A 27774-nucleotide genomic window follows, 5' to 3' on the forward strand; every position below is an offset into this window, starting at 1 on the left:
GGAAGAACAATCTGAATGGTACATTGATATTACAAAGATAATATAAGTGAAAATTGGTAGCAAGAGTACACATATCACTAAAATTGTACCTTACTATTCATTCATTAATTTATTTATCCATCTGTGTATTTATTCATTCACTTATTTATGCAAAGATAGTTTTCAACATTCATTCTTTTGCAAGCTTTTGAGTTCCACATTTTTCTATCGTCCCATTTTCCCTCTCCCTTCCCCATATCAGCAAGCAATTTGATATAGGTTGTACATGCACAATTGTGTTTAATTTTTCCTTATCAGTTATGTAATTGTAGCACTCTCAAGGGATTATAATAGCTAAGAGGATTTGCTGATAATAATATTTGCCCCAATTTATAAGGTGCTAAGATATGAAGTTTACTGAACACAGAAAAAAGGAACAGTAGAGAACTGAAGACAAAAAACACTGATATGTTAGTAAATAGAAGAGAACATTCAAAATAGTGAAGAATTTGAGTTAATGTCTTGTAAGGATTTACTGAAAGAAATGAAGATGCTTAATTTGGAGAAAAGAAGTCTTACTAGAGTGCATTCAATTATGGAATCACAGAGTTAAATTGAAAAAAATCACAGAGTTTATATGATCCAAAAATTTTTATTTTATAAATAGGGAAACTGAGATGCAGGGACTAAAGTGATATATTTGAGCTCATACAAGGTATGAGTATTAGAGCAAGGATTTGAACATTGGTTTTCTAACTTCAAAGGAGTGCTTTTTCCCTCTATAGCAGGACTTCATAGTTGCCTTCATGGGCTAGCAGCTTTAATTATAAAAATCCCAATGTGGTGTAGACAATAGAGAGTTGACCTCTGTTTCAAGAAGATGCGACTTCAAGTTTGACCTCTGATATTATGGAAGTATGACCCTGCAGAGATCACTGAACACTTCAATACCCCAGGCAACTTACTATGGCTACAATGTACAAACAGGTGATGAGATTTTTCAATGAAATCATATGAATCAGTGAAAAAGGAAGGTGAGATTTTTCAATAAAATCACAATGCCAGTTTAAAAAAATCATTTATTAGTAAATAAACCAATTTTCCTTGACACTAGAGAACAGAATACTCACAGTCAAGGGAAATAACTAAAAAAAAGACAAATTTCAATTTAAAGTAACAAAAAACATTTTTTTCCAGTAAGAGTTATTTAAAAGTGCAATTAAATCTGTAGGAGTCAATAGATACTCCTAATTGCTGATCTTTAAGTAAAAGATGAGTTTGACAGACATAGTGTATTGAATTATTTTTCAAGTATGTATGGAATTAGAGGGCCTTTGGGGACTCTTCCATCTCAGAGATTCTATGTTGCATGATGAACCCAATTCACACTTTCTTCTATCAGTGAGCTAATTCCTCCTTCTAAAATCCTACTTTGATGTTGTAACATGGTGTGGAGGTGACAACAATATGCAAATCCCAACAGTCCTACAAAGCTGAAAAATTCTGCTGCTTGAACTATGTGTCTTTCATTCTAAATATGAAATGAACCACCATCAGAACATCTATGACTTGTAATAGGCAATTAAACAGTCTTCCATGGTTCACCATTTTTTTACTTATAAATAGAAAACTGACCTTTTCTTCCTAGATGACTTCTGAGAAAGCATACTTTAGAGTAAAGGACATGTTTCAACAAAAAGAATTAATTTTCAAATTATCAGAATTCTCCTACACACTGCTCTAAAAGTGATGTAAACCAAGGGTAGCCTTTCCCTAAGGAAAAAGTTATTAAAGTAATAAAGATGTGAGGAACATTTTATTCAATCAACTAACACTTATTGATTACCCTTGTGCAAGACAGTAGAGAGAACTGAAGATTTTCTAGAATCCAAAAAACTCACCTAACCTGGACACATGTTTATTCAAAGACAATGAAATTCAATCCACTTAATTTTTCTGGGTCTCAGTTTCTTCATCTTTAAAAGGATAAGAGTCAGATTCAATAATCTCTAATGTTTCATTTCGAACACAAAGTGCATGGTCCTCTAAAATCTTTTCCCCTCAAAATCTTTCTGCCTCAAATGCTTTATTTCCTACAAAAGAAAAAAAAAATCATCATTCCGGGTTTTGCTTCACTAAGGAAATAAGTAACTGTCTTTTGGGTTTACCTAGGAGACACTTAAGCCATAGGAAAGGAGTGCTCAGCTCAGCAGAAGATGGGTAACAATCCTGGAGCACAGGGTAGGACATAGTGCAGTAATTACCAGAGAGTGAAAGAGAATGAATACCAAATTAAGGGATTCAAAGACCAAGACACTGGGGATTAAGTTTTCAGCTACAATTAACATAAATCAAGAGCTAGAGTTTGGTTTGGCCTGAATTGAAACTAGGGCTCATTTCTAAGCCTTACTCAAGCTAAAAGATGCACTACTATATAATGAAGAGGTAGACAGTGTTTGAATCTAGAAGATCTGGGTTCAATTTCTCCCTCTGACATGTATTGACACATTCTTTGTAATTAAGCAAATTACTTAAAGTTTTGGTGTTCTAGACAACTGTCTAAGCTTATTAGTTGGGGAATATTAACTGATCTCCAATAGTAAGTGAAGTTCCCAAATTAAGCATTCTTTATAACAGTGAAATATCAGGTTTGGGTTGAAAAAAAGTAAAAAAAAATATTATTAGAAAAAATAGAAACCTCACCCTTCTTCAAGTTCAATCATTTCTTGCTGACTTAGGCACTATTTTCCATCATAATTATTTCTGTCATTATTAGTATTACTATTATTAATGTCTCTGTTAGTAATAATCATAATAATTTCTTTATATAGCATTTTTCTTCTAAAGAATTTAGGGTACCATGAAATGAACTTTTAAGCCATATGAATAATGTTTAGATAATAAGCACCTCTGAATGTCAAGTCAGCAAGGTGATTGTGTGGTAAGAAAAGGGTCAAGAGGGGAAAACCAGGAAACAAAAGAACTGGAACAAGAGATCAAGAAAGCAAATAGCAAGTAAACATCTCAGACAATCTTTTGTTCTAAAGATAGTTAAAACTTGGCTTTTTCTAGTGAGACTTACATCTTTCCTGCCAGTCACATTTCAACACTACCTTCCAAGACCGTGGAAAATTAAAAAGACTGATATCATCCTCACATTCCCCCAGTTCAAGCACTAAGCTTAGATTTAGTCTTACAGGCACTATGACACGTGGGGTAGGCTTGGAGGGAATTGAGCACTGGGATGTCTCACAGGAAGATGAAACAGATGACTAAAAAAAGATTAAAAAGATGGAAAGAGAACAGTTCTTTTGAAGAAACAGCCTCATCAGCTTTTTTATTTCCCTAACATTTCCTCCCAACCACCATTTATCTTCTATTAGTTGGGACTGATATAGTAGCAGTCCCGATGAATAGAGTATCTCACTATTCCCTAGTTTGCCTGAAATTTTTCCACCTCTATCTGTGGTTTTTTGAATGTTAAAAACAAGATTGCTAGGAATTTGGGGACAACACAGTTGTGTTTTTATTACATATTGTGTCATAGAGAAAATAATATGACAAAAATAGCTACTACTCTCCATCCCACGAAAAAATCCGAAAGTCTTTCTACTGAAGGATCTCAAGAGTACATTTTTGTTCCTCCACAAGCTGTCTTTTGCCCATATTTACTCCACCCTCCTTTCGTCTTTTGCAACCCTTTCACATCACATCATGTGCCATAGCTGTATGAGTTCCAACCCATCACTCTGAATTATACTGTGTCACATCAAGTCCTGAGGTTACACTCCATCATATCACACTCCTGAAAATAACAAAATCAATGCTTTCCCAAACCAGATAGTGGCAAATAAAATAAAAGCCCCACAACAAACAACATATCCAAGTGATTTTCTGCTCCAATATTGAATGAGAACAAAAAAGCCATAGGAACATCAACTCAATCATAAGCAGACTTCCTTATTTTCTTGCTAAAAATCCATCAATTTGCCTTCACAAATCTAAATTATCTCATTGTTGGAATGCAATAATTATCAACCAAAAGACTGGAACATTCTAATAGAAGTTCTGGTCTTTCAGAATCAATATTGGTTGGCATAAATTCCCAAGGGGGAACAATGAAAAATGCACTTGCTATTTTTCTAACAATAGGTCAGGTTATTGCCATGGCATCTCTGACTAATGCAAGCAGTGCTGAATTGTGCATTGAAATATATGCTGTTCTTTTTTTCTCTAGGGCAGTTGTTTTTGTTTCTCTATTTGTATTCCAAATGTCATTGGGGAAGAAAAATGTACATTAAAATTTACATCTTGAAGTCCATAGTTTTCCATATGATGGGTAAGATTTTCACCAGTGCTAATTAAAATGAAAGGGGCACATTTTTATTGATCTAAATTTTTCACTTTGTTCATTTTCATTTTTTAAAAAAAAGAGGAAGAGACAGGATATCAAGGTCTGAAATAGCCAAGGGTAATCAGATATTTTCCAAAATCTTCTTGAAGATTAGGATTGCATTTATGCATATATTACCTTAAGACTATTTTCAAAAAAGGGCTTAGCCACTAGATTTTTTAAAGTTATTACCAAATTATTTTTTTTATTTCACTAAGATTTCACAAAAGAAGAAATGTAAAATATATGGGATATGGCCCAAAGTTAATGTCATTCATGTTTTCTTGGTTCAAGCTTCCTTCACTTACACAAATACACTACTACTGCTGTGACTATTGCTGTTGTTGCCACTGCTGCAACTGCTTCTGCTGCTCTACTACTATTGCTGCTGCTATGACTAGGTATCCAAACCAAATAGTCATTTGGCATTCATTTGACACTGTTTGGTCTCAGCATGGAAAAAACAGCATGAGATTGCTCCACTCCTTTCTGGAGTTAAATCCACCTATCCTATTATTCTCAGGTGAAAGTGTTTGAATGTCCACCCTGTCCACCCAATAGCTGATGTATAAATAAATGCTTTATTATTCTATATTATCCCTTAAACACAAACTGTTCTTCCAATTAAGTTCACTTTTGAAATTTAAAAAATATGATCTAAGATTATAAAGATTTATCCTGTAATAAAACATCTACCTTTATGGCGCTCAGGAGGTCTGGTATTCTCAAGTGTGCTACTACAAACACACACACACACACACACACACACACACACACACACACACACACACACACACACACATACACATACACAAAAGTTCTCTATAATGCCAGAACTAAACTAATCAAAAGCCTCTGTGAAAACAGACTGTGCTCTGTACTTTGGATAACTAATAATTCTAGTTCCTATTACTAGTGAACACAGCAAATTAAAGCAAAAAAAAAATCAATATAATGAAATCTTTATCCCTGTCTCTGAACATTACAGTTCATTACTCAAATACTTTTTTTTAGGTTTTTCAAGGCAAATGGGGTTAAGTGGCTTGCTCAAGGCCACACAGCTAGCAAGACAAACAGGGTTAAATGGCTTGGCCAAGGCCACACAGCTAGGTAATTATCAAGTGTCTGATTTGAACCCAGGTACTCCTGACTCCAGGGCTGGTGTTTTATCCACTGTGCCACCTAGCTGCCCCATTCAAATACTTTCAAATGAATGTGATCTCATAAATTTAAAAGTTCTCTATAGAAGTTCCCTCCAATAATGCTATAATATAATGGCCCATTCTCAGTGACCCTCTTCCATATTCTCTGGTAAGTTATTTCTATAATGTCTGTCATATCAGCTCCCCTTGCCTCTTATATGGACTACTGCAACAATCTTTCTTTTTTTTTTCCTTTCTGAAGTCTCTTCCCATTCCAATTCATCTTCCATATGTGAGCCTCTAAAAGCATAGATTTTCCATGCTACTTCTCTTAATAAATTCTTGTGGCTCTCTATTACAAAAAGAATCAAATAGTAAGTTCATCACTTATCATTTAAACCGAATCACAATCTATCTCTCCTTCATAATTTTCTACTTTTCTTATATCCTACAACTCTCAATAAACTGATTCAGCCACACTCTCCTATATGATATTCTTATTATACAATATGCCAACTTCCATCTCCACTGTTATTCCCAATGCCTGCAAAGGATTCTATTCTAACATTTGAATCTTAAAATATTTGGTTTATTTCAAAATTCAGGGCAAGGACTACTTCATATGGGAAACATTTTTTGTCCCCATTTCCCCATAGTTGCTAATGACCCCTTTCTAGAAGTACATGCTATCTAATCTACATTTATCTTACATGTTCTTTTAATATATGTTATTTCCCCTTTTAAAATATAAGATCCTTTGAAGTAGAAAGTGTTTTGTTGTTGCTATATCCCCAGAGCTTAACATACATTAGTACTTAATAAATGCTTGTTGAATGATTCTTAATTGATTAATAACTGGGTGAAAAGCTGTTTCAATAGTAAACCATATCTTTTTCTCATTTTAATTTTTTAAATTTTAAACTAGTTTTCTTTTTTACTCTAACTAGTCTGATACACAAAGACAACTGATTTGAGAAGAACATCTACATTAACAGATTTTTAACTTTATTAAAATGGAAGGAAGGAAGGAAAGAAGGGAGGGAGGGAGAGAGGAAGGGAAGGAGGAGGGAGAAAGGGGAGTGAGGGAGAGAGGCAGGAGGGGAGGGAGGAAGGGAGGGAGGGAATAAGGGAAGTTTTTCTTTTATGGAATACTTTGTTCTCTAAAAAGAAATTTCTTAAAATTTTTCCAGTCTTCTGAAGATGTCTTTCTTAATAGTTAGGTAAAGTAGTTTCTGACTACAACTTTGGTCTCTTGCTGGGATGATAGCCAAGTCCTTTCAATGTGGTAGAGGCAACCCGAGCTTATATCCCATGATTGGCATATACCTTAAAAATTCAATCAACTATATATCACAATAATATGTCAGATTAGGACTATGTGTAAGGTAGTCTAATAAAAAAGGTAAAAAGATCAAAACCCTTATATTTATATTAAGAAACTATTAAAAGCTTTTATTTAGATATATAATCCATCTTTTGCTTCTTTGGAAATTGAAAGAGGAAGAAAGGTTATCACATAAACCTCAAAGACCTTGGAAGATGTGTCAATGTCCTTGTGCAAATGAATGACTAGCTTGTCTAAGGAATTAACACTAGAGTTGTAAATACAATAGTGAGACTTAATGTGACCTGGAATTTGCCCCTAGATTGCCAAAATTTAGAGGGAACTTAACAGTTTTCCCATCACTTTGGTAGCAAAGAAATAACAGGGTTTAGTACATAATAATAATAATTAATTGAAAGATAAATCTACCCATTCATACACTTCTTTTCTATTCCATGTGAGCTTTCCCCTTGCTTGTACCAATAGTCATATTCTCTAGAGATTTATTTGAAGTATTCTAGCTTTTAAATGTCACTGCTTGAAAGCCACTTTTTCATTTGCCTTGGCACAAAAATTTCTAGTTCTAAATCTTCATCTAACTCTATTCTCACAACAAGCCCAATTTCAGTATGAAAGCATTTTCTGGCTAGCTGTCCCTAATCAAATCATCTGGAAAATTTAGTAGCTGACACCTCCCCTGTCCCTTTATGAACTGAGTAGTAACCAAATGTCCTTACAAATAAAATAAAAATGGTATTTACAAACTAATGGAAATAAAGGGAGTTATCTCATGCAAGTCAGTAGAAAGTACTTATCTCCCAATGAGTTTCTGTCCCTTAGAGTTCTATATAGTTTTAGTGACTTAGAGTATTGACCTGGGGAGGCTGTCCACATCAGTACTCCAATCTGTCTGTTTAATAGTGATTATTTTCAGGCACTCCTGCCTCCTACCACTCTCAGTAGATGTAAGACATTTTCTTCCATGTCGTTGCACCCTGTTCCAGTCCTTCATATATTCTGCTACCTGTGGCTCTATTCAGGTCTCAAAATAAAATGGTAATTTTGTTCTAAACCTCATTAGCTTTGATGTTTCTTTATTTCTCATTAGTCCATGCTTATCTCTATTCAGACAAATAGTTCTCTAAGAACTAACTATGAAAAAAGTCTTATCTACCACTTAATTCTTTATTTTATTGAATTTTTTTTATTTTAATATTTATTTATTTTCTTTTTGTACAAATAATGATTTTTATACACTAATAAAATATTCTTCTTTAAGAGTAAACAGAATACCCTCTCCCCCCCACAAAATATAGAGTTGCTTGAGCGATAAAGTAAAGGGGAGAGAAAAAATTAAAATTAAAAAAAGAATAATAGCAATAATTGTAGGTATGGCCAGGTGGCACAATGGATGGAGCCCCAGCCCTGGAGCCAGGAGCACCTGAGCCCATATCCGGCCCCATACACCCAACAATCACCCAGCCGTGTGACATGCAAGCCACCCCAATCCCACTGCCCTGCAAAAACCAAAAAAAGAAAAAAAAGACCCAAAATAAAATAAAATAGTAATAATTGTAGGGGTGGCTGGGTGGCGGACAGAGCATTGGCCCTTGAGTCAGGAGCACCCGGGTCCAAATCAGGCCTCAAAGACCCAACGATCACCCTGCTGTGCGGCTCCAGGCAGGCCATCCGGCCCCATTTGCCCTGCGCCCACCCCCAAATAATAATAATAAAAAATGTGCTTCAGTCTTTGTTCCAACACCAACAACTCTGTCACGGGTGGATCCCATTCTTTATGGTAAGTCCATCGCAAAAGTTACTTCCATATTTTTCTACTGTTGCCATTGCTGATTGCAACTCCCTGCTTTCGTATTTCTCCACTAGCTTGTACTATATTTTCTCTCTCTCCTTTCACTCTGACTCTGCTGTAGGGTATCTGAGTTGTGCAGCACACAGATCCCTGGTCCTGGAGCCAAGAGGCCCTGAGCCCCCCTACCACCCCTTAGGCCCAGCCTCTACCTGGCCCTATGGTACCGGACAGGCCATCCAATCCCAGCCCCTCGCAATAAGTAAAAAAGAAAATGTGTTATTTCTGACCACTCTCCCACCATGGTCCATCCTCTCCTCCATCATTCACATCCCCCCCCTTCCCCCGTCCTCCCCCTTTTCTTCTTACTCCAGATGCCTATACCCCATTGAGTATATATGCTGTTTCCTCTCCTAGCCACCTCTGATGAGAGTAAAGATTCCCTCATTCCCCCTTGCCTTCCTCCCTTCCACATCATTGAAATAGCTCATTGTAATAAAGAAAAAACTTATTATATGAGATATCTTGGCCTATTCCCCCTCTCCTTTTTCTTTCTCCCATTACATTTCCGTTTTTTTCTATTGACTCCATTTTTACACCATATTTTATCTTCAAATTCAGCTTTTTCCTGTGCTTCAAGTATAAAAGCTCCCTCTACCTGCTCTATTAACTGAGAAGGTTCAAATGAGTATTATCAGTGTCATTTTTCTATGCAGGAATACATGCAGTTCATCATCAAGTCAATCATATTTTCCACCTCTACTTCAATCTCCATGCTTCACCTGAGTCCTGTATTTGAAGATCAAACCTTCTGTTCAGCTCTGGCCATTCCAACAGGAACATTTGAAATTCCTCTGGTTCGTTGAAAGTCCATCTTTTCCCTGGAAGAGGATATTCATTTTTGCTGGGTAGTTGATTCTTGCTTGCATTCTAAGCTCTTTTGCCTTCTGGTATATTATATTCCAAGCCCTACAAGCTTCCAATGTAGTTGCTGCTAAGTCCTGTGAGATCCTGACTGCAGCTCCATGATATTTGAACTGTGTCCTTCTGGCTGCTTGTAATATTTCTCTTTGACTTGGGAGTTCTGGAATGTGGCTATAATATTTCTAGGGGTTGTTTTTTTGGGATCTCTTTCTCGGGGTGGGGGGGGATCGGTGGATTCTCTCCATTTCTGTTTTGCCCTCTGCTTCTAGAATATCAGGGCAATTTTCCTGTAGTAATTCTTTGAAAATGATGTCAAGGCTCTTTTCCTGATCATGACTTTCATGTATTCCAATAATTTTTAAATTATCTTTCCTAAGTCTGTTTTCCATATCAGTTGTTTTTTCAATGAGATGTTTCTCATTTTCTTCTAATTTTTCATTTTTTTGGTTTTGAAGTAACGAATCCTGGTTTCTTGTAAATTCATCAATCTCCCTGAGTTCTATTCTTTGTCTGAAGGATTTATTTTCCTCAGAGAGTTTTCTTATCTCTTTTTCCATCTGGCCCATTTTGCTTTTTTAAAGCATTCTTCTCCTCAGTAACTTTTTGAACTGTTTTATCCATTTGACCTAAGCTGGTTTTTAGCATGCTATTTTCTTCAGCATTTTTTTTTTGGATTTCCTTGACTAGGCTGCTGACTTCAATTTCATGTTTTTCTTGCATCTCTCTCATTTCTTTTCCCAGTTTTTCTAACTCCCTCATTTGATTTTCAAAGTCTTTTTTGATCTCTAACATAGCCTGAGCCCAATTTCTGTTTTTCTTGGAGTCTTTAGATGTAGGAGCTTGTGATTCCTCATTTTCAGACTGCGTATTTTGATCTTCTTGGGCTCATATGCAAAATATTTCTCAATGGTGTTCCTCTTATTTCTCTGCTTGCTCATTTTCCCAGCCTTAGCCTGGTTTTGGGGTGCTTCCTGAGCTTTTGGGACACTCCCACAAGGGTCTCAGTGTGTGAGGCTCTGTCCTCTCTCCTGGTCTGTGAATGACCATATGCGCCCCCCCTCTGCTACTGGGCTGAGGTAGGGGGGTGCCCTGCTGTTCTGTGGGGGACCTAGACTGTGATCAGGATCTGAATGTAGTCAGAGCCCCAGAGTCCTGTTCCAGGGGCAAAGTTCTGCAGTCTCTCTCTTTACTCCACTCCCTGGGTTCAATGGATTCCGCCCTGGGGGCTCCTGCTTACCGGCTCCGCCTGCTTCTGTTCCTGGATTTGGGCTGCCAAGGTTGCTTGTTGTGTGCCCTGAGGGCTGTATTTCACTTGCTTGCTCTGGCAGAAGTCCCCCACTGTTCCCCCCACTTTGTGCCTGGATTTACCCTGGGTGTAGCTCAGGAGACTCCCCTGCTGCTGTGAGCCATGGCTCCAAGTGCCCTGGGGCTGCCTCCGGGAGGCTGAACTTCTTTCGCTCTGGTGGGCCATCCCTCTGGAGGGCCGCCCCTCCAACCCCAGGGAGCAGAGCCTTTCTGCTCTTTTCCAGGTTACCTTGAGTAGGAGAACTGCCTCATTGGGTCCCTCTGTGGGTTCTGTCTCTCAAAAGTTTAGTTAGAGTCCTTAGCTTATGAGTTTTATGAAAGAGCGCCTAAGACATGTTCTGTTCTTGTTGCCATCTTGGCTCCGCCTACCACTCAATTCTTTAGCCTTCTTTGGAACACAAGATACTATAGTCTTAAAACTCAAACAGTAAAGGTCTTGGAACAGGACAGGAAGGAGATGGCTATATTAATATCCTTACCCTAGCACCTCTCAATTGGCTGTCCCCCTACAACTGTATGTAAACTCATGGTGGCTCATTACCTTGTTGTCTTCCCTCTTTCCTAGAGTCCTAGTGGTATTTCTTCTGCTCACATCAGTACTTCTTACTGTACCTTGAAGTTTGATAGAGCATTGTACTCTCCTCATTGTTCCTCTGTCCCCTAACTACCTCCAGAGTAGTTGACACCCACTGAATGGACAGAGATTTGGTATTACCACCAAAAAAGATTTTACAATTGCCTTTAGTTTAAAGTGAAAGTAAATCAGAAAAAAAAGAAAGTAAATCAGAATTAGATGGTGTGAATGCCTTAGACAGGCTATAACTTCATTCTCTATAAGGTTTCCAGGTTGAATGGTAAGCCTTTTTTGTGGACTTTTTTTTGGTGGGCATGATTCTTGTTATTCTTTAAAGTGTTCTATGATTTAACAACTAAGGATCAGAAATGATCTAGTGAAATTTCCTAGATCTCTTAAGAGACAGAAACTCATTGGGAGATAAGTACTTTCTACTGACTTGAATGAGATAACTCCATTTATTTCCATTAGTTTTTAAATACTATTTTTATTTTTATTTGGAACTAAGGCAACTGAAGCATAGAGTTTTAGTGACTTGTCCAAGGTCCTGTCCAAACACTTTTTACATAACCACACCTGTCTTTTTTCAATTGCATCTCAACCAATTCAGTGTAATTTATTCCAATAAATGGATTAAGCATCCTATGTATGTCTCAGGTAAAAATGAAATAATCAAAATGTTCCTTATTTGAGTCATTAAAATCTACAATATTTCATAAGTTTGCTCTTGGTTTTAGATATAATAATAAGAAGACTAGTTAACACTTACAAGGCACTTATTATGTGCCAGAAATTCTGCTAAACAGTTTAAAATTATTTTTTCACTTGACATCTTTATAATTATTACCTCATTTGATCTTCACAACAACTTTGAGATGAATAGATGTTTTTATTTTAAAATTGAGGTAATTGAGGCAAACAGATAAAGTGATTTGGCAGTTACACAGTAAGTATCTGAGGTCAGATTTGAACTCAGACGCTCCTTACTCCAGGTCTGACACATTTTATATGCACTTTACTAGAATTTAGACACTTTGGGGAAAAAACTAAAAATGATAAATATTCAACAGCATTTTGGACTGAGTTTTTGTTGCCTTTTTATTGGTAATCGAAATAGTTTCTGATGAACTTCATTAATATTCTTATTGTCCACTGACATTTATTGAAATAAGGGCCATTAATTTCACTGAGATCATATCCTAACAGTTAAATTTAGTTGTATGGCACTAGTTTTTGTCAGCTTCAATTTATTGAGTATATTTTCAAATGCTAAATTATCACCTATGGAACTTTAATAAGAAGTTCTTTCTCATAGAACTTACAATATTTAAATGCAGGTTCCTATTAGCAACTTGTGCAGAATCATCACTAAGACAAGGGAACATAAATTTTACTCAATAGCGTTAAACTTAAAGGATCTTGACAGAACTTGTAGACATTAGGACAGAAATAACTAGCCTCTTTAGAAAACCAGTTACTCATTAAAGTTGGAAAAAACAGGAAGCTACTAGTTTTTAGCTTCTTTCTCTCCTATATCAGTTCCCAGCTCAGTCCTCCAAAAAACAAGTTATATATATATATATTAAGAAGTTAATTTAAGGGCACATTTCTATTTCCTATACTGAATATGTTTTGCATTGCTTGTCTTAAACTTAAAGGTGGATAAAGATGCCTGAACTTCAGTTTCTTGGGTCTGTAGATTTGTTATAGCTATTTCACCTTTCTTACCAGTCTAAATCATTTTTCCTTGTTTCATTTAAAACTTGTGAAGATTTATGAAATAAAGTATTCTAAACAATTTGCCAGCCTTGAAGGTCACTTTTTTGAATATTTTAAGGACTATTTTTATTTGAAAGCTTTTTTTGCAATATATAAAGAATAACTACATTATATATTCATGCATATTATACATATATCACTAAAGCTACAATTACTGTTATTATTTATTTAGTTATAAAATTATATGTAAAGATAATTTTCTTCCTCTCACCCTTCCTTCCCCCATCCTAAGTAACATATACACACAATCATTTTACACTTATTTCTGTGTTAGTCATGCTATAAAGAAGAATCAGAACAAAAGCGGAAAATCTCAACAAAGAAAAAACAAAGGCAAACTGTAAAAATTGAAAATAGTATACTTTGATCTTCATTCAGATGGCATAGTTCTTTATCTGGATATGGATATCATTTTTCATCACAAGTCTTTTAGAATTATTTTTGATCACTGTATTACTGAGAAGAGATAAGTCTATCATAGTTGATCACAAAATGTTACTTTTACTGTGTACAAATTCATCATTTGTTTATATAAGTGCTTCCAGGTTTTTCCTGAGATCCACCTGCTCCTCATTTTTTATCAAACACTAATATTCCATTTCATTCATATACCACAGTTTTTTCAGCCATTCCCCAAATGATGGGTATCCCCCCCAATTGCCAATTCTTTGCCACAACAAACAGATCTTCTATAAATATTTTTGTATATGTGGACCTTTTCCAATTTTTTATTATCTCTTTGTGATACAGACCTAGAAATGGTATTGCTGGATCAAAGGATATGCACAGTTTTAAAGCTCTTTTAGAAAAGTACCAAATTATCTCCCAAACGGTTGGATTAATATACAACTCCACCAATAGTTCATTAGTGTCCAAGTTTTCTCATATTCCCTCCAACATTTATCATTTCCCTTCTCTGTCATATTAGACAATCAAGTAGGTGTGAGGTGTTATGAGGGTCACTTTTAAGATAAACACTATCATTCTGACACTAGGAATACCAACATAGTGAAACATTAAAAAAGAAATCTATGTAGAGTAAGTGATAATCAGAGAGAGTTTGAGGGAGGAAAGGAGAGAAGGTGGGGGGTAGAAATAAAGGGAAGGAAGGAGGACTATACATATTCATATATATATATATATATATTCATGCATATACATATAGATTCATTTAATTTAATTTAAATATACACACTTTTAAAATGTTTTTGCTAGTGTTGGTCACAATGGAATAGAAAGTGCCTACTGATTAGTGGGGTGCATTATGCTTATGAATAGTGGAAATGGAATTCATTCTATTGAAAATAGCAATTGTCATTAAAAGAATAAGCAAAAAGTTAGATTTAGGAATTCAATGATTTCCAATTCTTTTCAGACAAACAGGGGCAACTAAGTGATGCACTGGATAGAGCACTGGCCATGGAGTCAGGAGGGCCTGAGTTCAAATCCAGTCTCTGATCCTTAATAATTGCTTTGCCATGTGACCTTGGGCAAGTTACTTAACACCACTGCCTTATATAAATATGTTTTTTAAAAAGAAAGTATCAAGAAGATGTCTTTCTAAAGAGAAGGAAAAAATTGCATTCAGGTGAACAAGGGATGTCTTTCCTTGAAGAAATAATACTATTAAGATAAAAATGAGGTGGATATTCCTTTGTTTCAATTTGTGTCCCAACAGCTAGGTGTAATTTGATGATAATATCAGTTTTCAATGATAGTCTCTACTTCCAACAGCCTAGTAATTTCTTTAAACCTGTATGATTTGTGTTAAGCAGGTGTTTCTCAACATTCAAAACATTTTATCTCTTCTGGAAAGGAGGCAAATTTTGTGTCAAGATTCTAAGAATCTAAATTTCTGGAAGTCAATCAGTAGATTTTGTGCTGAAATTTCACCAATGAAATAGAAACAAACTTTCTGAAAATGAAGGTAATTTGGGCATTCAAACTTTGAACCCTGTAACCATATATTTAAGGTTTTTGATATTGTTTTCTGTTTTGATATTTTTTTATTTCTTTTATAAGTCTTGTAATTTCATGGGTATTAGGAACTTCTAATACCAAAAGTTACCTTTAAATGCAGATCAGTCTCCTTTCTACAACTTTTAAGTGTTGGTTACTGGAGGCACCAGTGCTTAACAGTAGACTTTCCTGGGGTGGGGGTAGGGGGATAGACATTCATGCACAAATTATGTATTAGAGGGAAGGCTTGAACCCAAGTGGTGCCCTCCACTCACTCACAAGGCTAACTCTCCAACCACCATGTTCAATTGTCCTTCTACATTAGTTTAGCGGGCAAAATATCCTCTGTTGCTGTGAAGCTTGAGGTTAAACCATAAATCATAACATTCTATTTTGAAACAATGTCAAATGTTTTTCACTTGCAGAAATATAACTAAAGTGGTGTTCCATGGAGAGAGTGGCTGACAAGAGGTGTGTTGTGCAAAGGGTCAAACAATTTGCTATCAAAAACTAAAAACTATAAAAAATTCATATTTGCAAAGCACAGTGTCTATATCATAAATACAAATAATTTAATAAGAATGCTACTCTCCATTTCTATCTTTTGTAAGGGCTGATGTTCAAATTGAATGGCACTCCAAACTCTGAATGGTTTTGATGAGAGTTCACAAACCCTATGGAACTCTACCTATGCATATGTGGTAAGAACAAGATGTTTTATGATGGTTCTAAATTACTCGATGTGTTGAAGAGGTTCAGTAAAATAGAAACTATGTATTAGGCAATGAACCCTCTTAAAAATAGCAAGTTATCTCTATAGTCTTTGGCTGCTGATTATGATTCTGCCTTATTGAGAATAGGTCACAGAAATTAAGACAGGAGAGAAATGCCATCTTTTTTCCCTGTTAATAAAGGGATAGTAGCCCATTTTAACAATAATTTTTATTCAGTCCACTTCATAAAAATCATATCCTTCAAAAGAGTATATTGTAGATACTCCTCAGTCTCTACTCAGAGATATCCTTTATGTATAAAAAGCATGTATCTGTTTCTTAAGCGTTGACTCAATACCCAGTGGACTATAACATTTTTCCTCACCAAAAACATTGTTTTTCTTTACTTTCTGGATTAAGGATATATAACTCTAACCAAAGGAAAAATTATTAAGTATATGAAACGTGGTTTTAGTACTCCTAGATTCATTTATTTATTTATTCCTCTATATCATCCAACTATGAGAAATAGAACAGCATAGTTCCATGTAGTGCTTCTCTTTTAAAAAAAAGTGAGAGACAGGTTGGTATAATGGAATGTGTTTATTTTTGAGTAGAAGTCCAAAATTCACATTCAGAATTTGCCAATTCTTACTTGTGCCATCTTGGCCAAAATATTTAACCTACCCAGGTTTTACTTTCCTCAAAAATGAAAAAGTGAACTAAATATGAGCTCCCTTTGAGCTCTAAGATCTGATAAATGTACTTACACTAACATATAGTTATCCATTTCACCTAGAGGAAAGAGGGGAGGGAGAGAATGCTGTAGAAAAGCTAATAATGATAAAAACAGCGAAGATGTCATATTAATTATAACTTGGAAAAAATTTCCAAAACTCTGATAAGATTGTAAAAGTCATCTTGAAAAGGGCAAGGAAGTTATTGAGAAGAATGTGAGTTCACTCAAATAAATGCTTGTTGAGTATATTTTTATTAGAATATAACCTTGAGATGGAAAAATGTCAGATGATACTTTGAGAAGATACTGGAATCAAATAAAGTTGCCTTTCTTTTTTTGAAAGTTAAGATTGGGAAAACAAGATCATGTTTGCTGGCAGCTAGGAGTCAGTAGATCAAAAGAGAATAAAAAATAGGAGGGGTGGAAAGTTTGTGGATCCATCTTTGGATAGGAACTTAAGAGGAAGAGAAAAACAATAGAATAGATGAGCTGGTCCTATCAAGGAGAATGGTTACCTATTCATTAGGAATAAGATTAAGGGAGGAGAAAAATCAAGCTGGGTGGAACCAAGATGGTGAAGGAAAGTTAGGGAATTCCTTGTACTTTTCCCAGGGTCCCTTTGAAGCACCTTCAAATGAATCCTCTAAACAGTCTCTGGAATGACAGAATCCACAAAAAGAGAGAATGAAACAATTTTTCACCTCAAGATATTTTGGAGGGACCTTAGGAAAGATCTATCTCTTCTGGGCAAAAGGGAGCACAATCCAGCTAAGGTGGGGAATACCAACAGGAGTCCCTTAACTACAGGGTAGATCAATACCTGAGACCCATGGGTCTGACTTGGCATGCCATTGTTATCACAGGTTAGGAGTGAGCCACTGTGCAGAAAGCATACATAGAGTTTCAGAATGTCAATGCAATAGAATGAACTGGGTTAGCTACCCTAATGCAGATAGCAAGCTGCCAGCACCTGAGGAACCAGTGAGGAAAGAGTGAGGAAAGTCAGTGACCATATCCCTGTCCCCCAGAACAAGAAGCTTAAGGCTTTGCCCCATGTGCCCCAGTAGTAAAACTCAATTTTTAAAATGAACAAAGATAGAAAGCTACTATGGTGACAAGGAAAATCAAAACACCAACTCAGAATAGGAAAGTAGTGACAAAATACCTATTGCTCTCTCAATGCAGGGATTGGAGTGGAAGGAAGGGAGAGAATTCAGAACTCAGTGTTTTAAAAAGTGGATGTTGAAATTCATTTTTTGTATGTAACTAGGAGAAAATAAAGTAAAATACAAAAAGAGAAAGAATCCATCAATCATCTTTTGAAAGAAATTCCAAAATAAAAATTCAAATGAATATTGTAGCCTAATTTTAGAATTATCAACTAAAGGAAAAAATATTGCAAGCAACCAGAAAAAACTCATCAAATATCAAAGAGTCACAGTCAGGTTTATATAGCTTTTAGCAGCCTCACTACTAAAGGATCAGAACATAAGGTATTTCACAGGACAAAAGAGCTTGGATTACAACCAAGAATATACTGTCCTGAAAAATTCAGCATACTCTTCCAAAGAAAAAAAATGAATATTCAATGAAATAGGGGATTTTCAAACTTTCTTAATTTAAAAAAAGAGTTGAATAGAAAATTGAACCCTCAAACACAAGACTCAAGAGCTGCACAAAAAAAAGGCAAATGAAAAGAAAAAATGTTAATCTAGAGACTAAAATTCCACATTCCTATTTGGAACAAATAGTAATTGTAACTCTTGAGAAACTTATTTCTATTAGAATAATTGGAAGGATTATAATTAAACAGAGGGTGGGGATATGCTAATTAAAATGTGATTTTATTTTTAAAATTAAGACATGAAAAAAGGATTGTCCAGGGAGAAGAAGGGGGAAGTCAGAAGACATCAAATCATGTAATATAAAAGCACAAAGAACTTACTATAAGGGGGTGAAAAAAGGGGAGGGTATGAGCATTTTTTTTATCTTACTCTCAATGGATTTGGTTTAAAGTGGGAATATCATACAGTTCCAATTGAGTTTTGAAATTTAAATTATCCTAACAAGATTTAGGAGGGGAAAGGATATAAATAGGCACAAAGGGGAAAGAACTGATAGAAGGTTGGGCAGTCATAGGAGGAGTAAGGGGAAAGAACAAGTGGAGAATGATAGAAGGGAGGGCAGACTGAGGAAGATAGTAGTTAAAAGCAAAATATTGGAGAGCAGAGATATGGTGAAAGAAGAGAGAAAATATAAGTGGAAAAAACAAAATACAGAGAAATTAAGAGTTAGTAAATGAAATTGTCACTATGAAAGGGATAAATTATACCATAAAATGGAAGTAGATAGCAGAGTAGATTAAAAACCAGAATCTTTCAATATGTTATTTATAAAAATAATTGAAGCAGAGAGATACACACAGACTAAAGGTAAAAGACTTAAAATATATTATGCTTTAGCAGGAGTAGCAATCCTGATCTAAGAAAAAAAAGGAAAAGCAAAAATTCTCCTAATTATAAAAAATAAGGGAGGAAATCACATCTTGATAAAAGGCACCATAGACAAAGAAGTAACATTAATACAAAACACATATGCACTAAGTGGTTTACCATCCAATTTTTAGAGGTAAAGTTAAGTGAGTTACAGAAAGAAGTAGAAAGTAAAACTATTCTAGTAGGGGACTTCAAACGCCTCACCCCCAGGAAGAATTTGATAAATCTAACCATAAAATAAGCAAGAAAGAAGTGAGGGAGTTGAACAGAATCTTAGAAAAATTAAGATATGATAACCTTCTGGAGAAAATTGAATGGGGATAAAAAGATTATACCTTTTTTCTCAGTGGTTTATTGAACCTATATAAAAATTGATTATGTATTAGGGCATACAAACCTCACAATCAGACACAGAAAGGCAGAAATATCAAATGCATCTTTCTTAGATCATGTTGCAATAAAAATTTTATGTAATAAAGGCCATGAAGATATTGAATAAAAATTAATTGAAAGCTAAATAACATAATCTTCAAGAACGAATGGTTCAAACAAATCATAGAAACAATCAATAATTTCATCCAAGAGAATGATAATAATGAGATATCATACCAAAACTTATGGGATGGGGTCAAAGCAATTCTTTGGAGAACTGTTTTATTTCTACATGCTTACATGAATAAAAAGAGGAAATCAATGAATTGAGCATATACCTAAAAAGCTAGAAAAAGAACAAATTAAAAATTTCTAATTAAGTACCAAATTAGAAATTTTTAAAAGAAGACATTAATAAAATTTAAAGTAATACAACTATTGAATTATTAATTAAAACTAAGTTGGTTCTATGAAACAATAACAAAATATATAAACCTTTGGCTAATTTGATTTAAAAAAGGAGGAAAACCAAACTACTGGTATCAAAAATGAAAGGGATGAATTCTCAAACAATGAAGAAGAAATTGAAGTGGTAATTTAGAGTTATTTTCCTCAACAGTGTGCAAAAAACACTGACAATTTAAATGAAATGGATGAATATTTACAAAAATATGGATTGCCCAGATCAACAGAATATGAAATAAAATACTTATATAATCCCATTTCAGAAAAATAATTTGAACAAATCAATGAATTCCCCCCAAAAAAATCTCCAGGGTCAGATTAATTCTACCAGGGTCAGGTTAATTCTACCAATCAAAGAATAATTATTTCAATAAACAATTATTAAAAATAGGCAAAGGAGTCCAACCAAATTTCTTTATTGACACAATATGATAACTAAACCAGAAATAATCAAAAAAGAAAAAGAAAATTTTAGAACAATTTCCTTAAAAATATTGAGACAATTTTTTAAAAAATAAAGTACTAGCAAAGACAATCAAGTTACATTACAGCAAGTTATCACCAGAATAATATTCTAAGACCAGGTGAGATTTATACCAGGAATGCAGGGCTGGTTCAATAATAGGAAAACTATCAGCATAGTTGTCTGTATTCTTCACAAAACTAACAGAAAACATAAAATTATTTATAAAGATGCTAAAAAAACTTTATGACAAAATATAGCACCCAATCTTATTAAAAATACCAGAGAGCATGGGACTAAATGGATTTTTCCTTAAAATGATTAGCAGTATCCATCTAAAACTCTCAACAAGTATTACATACAATGGGGATAAACTGGAAGCTTTCCCTGTAAGAGCAGGGATGAAACAAAAATGCCCATTATCACCACTATTATACAATATTGTATTGTATTGTATCATACAATATTATATTTCAAAAGATGATCGATGGATTCTTTGGATTTTTTTGTATGTCATTTTATTTTCTCCCAGTTACATGCAATTGAAAAAGAAATTAAAGGAATTAGAATACTCAATAAAGACCAAATCTCTCATTCTTTGCATACAGATAATATTATGGAATACTTAGAGAATCATAGAGGATCAACTAAAAATTATTTAAAACAAGAAAGAAATTTAGCAAAGTTGTAGGATATAAAATAAACTTACATAAATTACCAGAATTTCTATATATTATCAAAAAAAACAGTAACAAGAGATAGAAAGAGAAATTCCATTCAATATAACTGTAGACTACATAAATATTTAGGAGTCTACCTTCCAATACAAATTCTGAGACTATCTGAATATAATTACAAAATACTTTTCACAGAAATAAAATCAGATCTATACAACTGGAAAATATTAATTGTAGGCCATGTTAATATAACAAAAATGGCAATTCTACCTAAACTAAATTACTTATTCAATTCCATATCAATTAAACTACCAAAATATCATTTTTATAGATTTAGGAAAAATGATAACAATGTCAAGAATATCAAAGTAATCAATCAAAAATGCAGAGGAAGATCGATAGCCCTATTGTATCAAATCTAAAATGATATTATAAAGCGGCAATTATCAAAACTATTTGCTACGGGCTAAGAAATAAAATGGTGGATCAGTGAAATAGATTAGGTTCATAAGACATAGTAGTAAACAATTACACTAATCTACTGTTTGATAAATCCAAAGACTTCAGTTTTTGGAATAAGAGCTCACTATTTGACAAAAATTGCTGAAAAAAACTGGAAAATAATATGACAGAAACTAGGCATAGATCAGCATCTTACACTCTTTACCAAGATAAGGTCTAAATAGTTATATGATTTAGACATAAAGGGTAATACATAAACCACTTAGAAAAGCAAGTAATTACCAGTCAGAAGAATAATTTATGACCAAAGAAGAGAACTGAATTACGAAATGCAAAATGGATAATTTTATTTTAGGTTTTTGCAAGGCAAATGGGGTAAAGTGGCTTGTCCAAGGTCACACAGCTAGGTAATTATTGTCTGAGGCTGAATTTGAACTCAGGCACTCCTGATTCCAGGGCTGGTGCTCTATCCACTGCGTCACCTTGCTGCCCCCAATAATTTTTATTACATTAAATTGAATAGCTTTTTGCACAAACCAAACCAATATAGTCAAGATGAAAAGGAAAGCAGAAAGCTGGGAAACAATTTTATAGCCAGTGTTTCTTGATTTAAAAGCTTCATTTCTAAAATATAGAGAGATCTGAGTCAAATTTATATGAATACAAATCATTCTCCAATTGATAAATAGTCAAAGAATATGAACAGTAAGCTTTCACAGATGAAGAAATTAAAGCTACTTATACTCAATTGGAAAAAATGCTCTGAATCATTATTAATTAGAGAAATGCAAATTAAGGCAACTTTGAGGTATCACCTCGCAACTAGTGGATTAGCTAATATGACAGAAAAGAGAAATGATAAATGTTGGAAGGATTAGAAAACTGGACAAAATTGCAAAGTTAATGGAGTTGGGAGGTGATCCACTCATTCTGGAATTTAGAACTCTGATCAAAGAACAGTGCTTATTAAACTGTGCTTATTTTTTGATCCAGCAATATCACTACTAGGACTGTATCCCAAAATAATCCCCCCCCTCCAAAAAAGGGGAAAAGAAACATATGTACAAAAATATGCATAGCAGCTATTTTTGTGTTGGCAAAGAATAGGAAATTGAGGAGATGTCCATCTGAGGAACGACTGAATAAGTTATGTGTAATTCCTTCCATGCTTCTCTAGAGTCTGACCATTTCTCATTTCTTATAGAACAATAGTATTCCAAAGAATCCATATACCATTACATGTTCAACCATCTACCAGAAGCCTTCCCATAAGCCTTTGACATGTAATGGCTACCAATAAAACACAGGTTATTCAATTATCTCTCACTCTTACAACATAACTGACACATGTCCTTTTCCAAACCTACATTCCTCTGTTGACAGCATTTATATTACTTCTCTTGGTCCATTCCTCATTGGTAATATATTAAAGCTTTCTTGAATAACTTGTGTTTCTTCATTGCCTTGGATGACATGTATCCTTAACTCTCTGGACTTTATAATACCCTGTGATTGCATCTATAAAGATGTATTTTGTTTTATTTTCTTTTTATTGTTTTGTTGTTGCTGCTGTTAACATTTTTTAATACCTGGAGATCTTAGAGCATAGTCTTGTTAATTGCAGGTGCTTAATAAACGTTTATTGGTGACTTGTTCATATGACCTAAATATTTATGCTAGAAATTTTTTTTTAAGCCAGAAAGAGTCTTTGGTAGAAGTACCATGTAATCTAACAGATCTCTGTGAACACAATAGAATAAGTTGAATTACTTTTTTTCCTATCTTTTTAAGTTTCCTTTTTGCTTTCTTCATTTCTTGGAACACATTGAGGTCCATCATCCTAGAGATCAAATATTGGAATTTCTGATGGATGAACAAGTAGACTTTCCCCACAGTTTCCTCATTTATTTTTCAGTACCTTCATCATAATTTGGCTTAATTGGGTTTGTCTCTAAATTTTATAAAAATATTATTTTTCCCTCCAATGATTACTTCTGTTTCATGCAGTAATACTGCATAAATCTTCTACCATGCTCCTCTGTAAGATTTTACAAATGATTTAATATTCAAAACTACTGTGCATTCTGATTGTCAAATATTTCCACTTGGTAAATAGAAAAAGAATTGACTAGCTGAGGTGAATTCTAGTCTCTTCTCTTTTCATGAAGTTTTAAATGTGTCAAACAAATTTAGTAAATGGTTACAGTTAGTGTTGGTAAATCAGCCATGAGAAAAGAATTATAAGTGGTACAGTGGATAGAATACCAGCTCTGGAGTCAGGAGAAACTGAGTTCAAATCCAGACTCAGATATTTAATAATTACTTAGCTGTGTGATCATGGGCAAGTCACTTAATCGCATTACCTTGTAAAAAATCCAAAAACAATAGAGAGAAGAATTGAATCCATGCCAGAGCACTGTAGGATAATCAAGGTTGAAGGATAACCTGAAGGTTTGGGAGGCTAAGGAGTAATTAAATAGTAAGAGAAGAGTTAAGAGAGATTGGTGTCCTAAAATCCTAGAGAGAAGAGAGTATAAATCAGTCCATCAGCATTGATTAAGCTGTGTGTGTGATAAGTAATGGGGATATAAAGAAAGATAAAAATAGTAAAAAACTGTTGTCCTATAGGATTCAATAAAACAGGTAGTTACACCGTATATCAGAATTATACCTTATTCATTTATATATGTAATAATGATACATTTCTTTTAAGCAGATCATGAAAAGAAAAACTTTTGATTGTCAATGTTTAAAACTATTATGGGATATCTAACAGTCTAAATGAAAGAATACACTAGAGATGGCAAGGTTCCCTGGAAGCTTCAATTTCCTGATGCAATTATACTGGTAGACAATTCTAAATAAAATCAATATTCGCTAAAAAGTTTTATTAATTCTTCTCACAAATGGTCCAGCCATTCTGGAGAAAAATCTGGAATTTTGTACATAGGGGTATAATAGAACACACACTCTTTGACCTAGTATTCTATTACTAGGCCTATATTCCAGCGAGTACAGAGAAAAATGGAAAAGAATTTACATATATACAAACATATTTATTGCAGCCCTTTTTATGATGGTAAAGAGTTCAAAACTGAGGATATGCCCATCAATTGGAGTATAATTATACAAAGTGATTATATGATTTTGATGGAATAATATTGTGTCATAAGAATTGATAAACAGAATGATTTTTAAATAGCTTGGGAAAACTTATATGAACTGATGCAAAGTAAAGTGAACAGAAGCAGAGGAAACTTTACATAGCAATAGCAATATTGAAACTATGATCTGTGAAAGACTTCACAACTTTGATCAAGAAAATGATCCAAGACAATTTCAAAAATTTTTCTTGTTGAAAAAGACTATCATCTCCAGATAACTGAAGAATCCTGAATGCAGATTGAAACATATTTTTTCCATTTTACTTTTTTTTTACTTTTTTTCACAACATGGCTAAGAAGGAAATATGTTTTGCATGACTTCACATGTATAATTTCTTGTTTTCTCAGTGGATGAGGGAGAGGTTAGAATGCTAGAGAACATGAATATGGAATTAAATTTGAAAAAATGTACAAAAATAAAAATATGGGATTAAATTTTTTCTTATAGAAAAGGTCAAGTGGATAACCAACACATAGTATGTATAGATAGAAAAGCAATTTATAAATTTTGTCTGTCTTGGACTCTGATTTTTGAAGAATAATTTAGCTGGGCACAAAGTTGAAGGATATAGCACATGCATTGTGGATGCTCATTTTTATCTGTTTATTTCTAATTTCTGGACTATATATTTTAGCACATTGTTTGCCTTTCTCCTTTACATTCACATTTAACTTGGCCTTAAAGGACTTATTGAATTTATAAATCTTTTGGTATATAAGATACAGCTAATTTCATGATAGTGTTTCTAAATCAAATACTTATGCAAAATTTGACCATTAGATAACAAAATTTACCAGGAAATCATATTTCTTCACATAATGATGATAGTAGTAGTGGTGATGGTGATGGTGATGGTGATGCTCAGCCCTGAAAAAGAAAAGAAAAAAATGAATTTTCTATTCTTTGTAAAAGTAGGGAACTATGAGTGCAGAATATAGCATACACTACCATACATGGTTGCTGTGCTGGTGAGCTTTGAGAAACTGCTTTATTTTCTCCCTTAATTTGCTCCCATATATTCTTTACTACAAATGATGGCTCCAAGGGAGTTGAGTAAGGGATATATATATTTGGAAATGAAGATGATATATAGACAAAAGATACTGATATTTTTAATACTCGGATGGAGCTATAATCTCACCAATTAAGAAGTTTCCTCCAACAACTAAAAGTCATTAGAATTAGAAATGAAAAAAAGAAACACACATGTACACACATATATGTTTTTGGTTTCCTTGGTATATGAAAGAGAATCAATTCTTCATATTCTTCTCTAAGTAAAATCTGTACACAATGCTCTTTAATTCAATTAACTTTTGTGTTTTGATTTCATTTATAACAACAATATCAAGATTGATTAGATTTAATATTTCCAACAATCTGTCTATTTTCTCTCATTGGAAATAAAGATATAACATTTAGTGTCATAATAGCTATTATTATTTATTATTTGCCTAAAAACTGTATGACATAGCATCTTCTGATAATTTTCATCCCTTTTGTAAAAATGACTAGAAATTGAATTTGAATACAATTATGAAGAACATTTTGTTTGTCTTTAGAGAGAAAAAAAATTCATCACCAAGTGATGATCTATTACAGATGAGTCTCTGTTCTAAATTCAGTTGGTCTTTATTTAGTACAAATAGACATAGTCTGTTGTCAAGAACATACTTAGTGCCTGAACAGCACAGTAGAACCTGCCAAAGTTTGTGTTCCACTAGTATAGTTTTCTTGTGGAGTGTCCTTCTATGCCATAATGGGGTATACCATTACAGCATGACAATATTATTTAGCTACTAACTAAAAATGAAAAATACAGTCTACTGATGTTTCATTCACATAAAGTATAGGGTTATTTTCCCACTGATTTGAACTTTTAATGGTTGGTTACTTTGCCATCATATAGAAATTATCTACATTTTCTCACTAGTCCTCTGATATGCTATGTCTCTTTTCTTAACACATGCCAAACAGTAAATGAATGAGTGCCAATTCCAAGAGGCAACACTGGCTGTCCCTTAACATTTTGAATGGCAGAAAAATAAAGAAGGTTTACAAATAGAGAAAGTTTAAAATAGTATGTGAACTCCTTGAGATTAGGAAGTGTTTTTAATTTTCTTTTTTTTATCTCCAATGCTTAGAATAGGACTTGGTACATAGTAGGCATGAAATAAATGCATGTGGATTTGATTTCACTGGCATTAATATAACTAATGACAAAAATACTATTAAAATGCATTTTATAATTAAATTTGTAAAACATTCCACTTTAAGTTAAAAATATCTGAAGGTTTGGATCAAATAAGCCCCATTCCATCTAGAATGAGGGCTGACATTCCATTATTATTTAAATGGAGCCCATATATAGATGTAGATGTATAGATACAAGGATGGAAAGATAGATGGATGGATGATAGAAATAAGGAATCTTTCATCCATTCAAAATAATTTTCTATTTCAATCTATCATCCATATATATATATATATATATATATATACATATATATATATATATATGTGTGTGTGTGTGTGTGTGTGTGTGTGTATGAATGCATGGAGAGAGAGAATTCAGTTTATTAAAACATTCTTGAAAGACCCAAGTATAGCACATTAAGCAAAATAAGAACCAAAAACCCTGATCATAATTTTTCAACTTAAAACAATTAACTGTATTTAGCATTTCAAGTTTTATATTTAAAATAAAAAAATTGAAATAAATGATTAGTCCCTAAGTGTGGTAGAATTTGTAAGTATATCTGATGCATATGTATGTCCAGCATTCAGAGATTAGTGGCATGAGAAGAGAAAGCGAAAAAATAAAAAAAAAACTAAATGAGGCAATTTCATTGTATGGGAAGGTTACAGTGTAGTGGCTGCTTGGAGGTGGGAGTGTTGAGGAGGGATCTCTTTTTTTTGTTTTGAATGAAAGACTTCCATCCCAGCTCGACTGGCAGGTGAGTACTGAAAAAATTCTTTCACAAGCAATCATGAACCACATATGAAAGCTAAAAAGCTAGTGGAATATAGGTCCACA

This window comes from Macrotis lagotis, chromosome X (genome assembly GCF_037893015.1).
Source record: "Macrotis lagotis isolate mMagLag1 chromosome X, bilby.v1.9.chrom.fasta, whole genome shotgun sequence".
Taxonomy (NCBI): domain Eukaryota; kingdom Metazoa; phylum Chordata; class Mammalia; order Peramelemorphia; family Peramelidae; genus Macrotis; species Macrotis lagotis.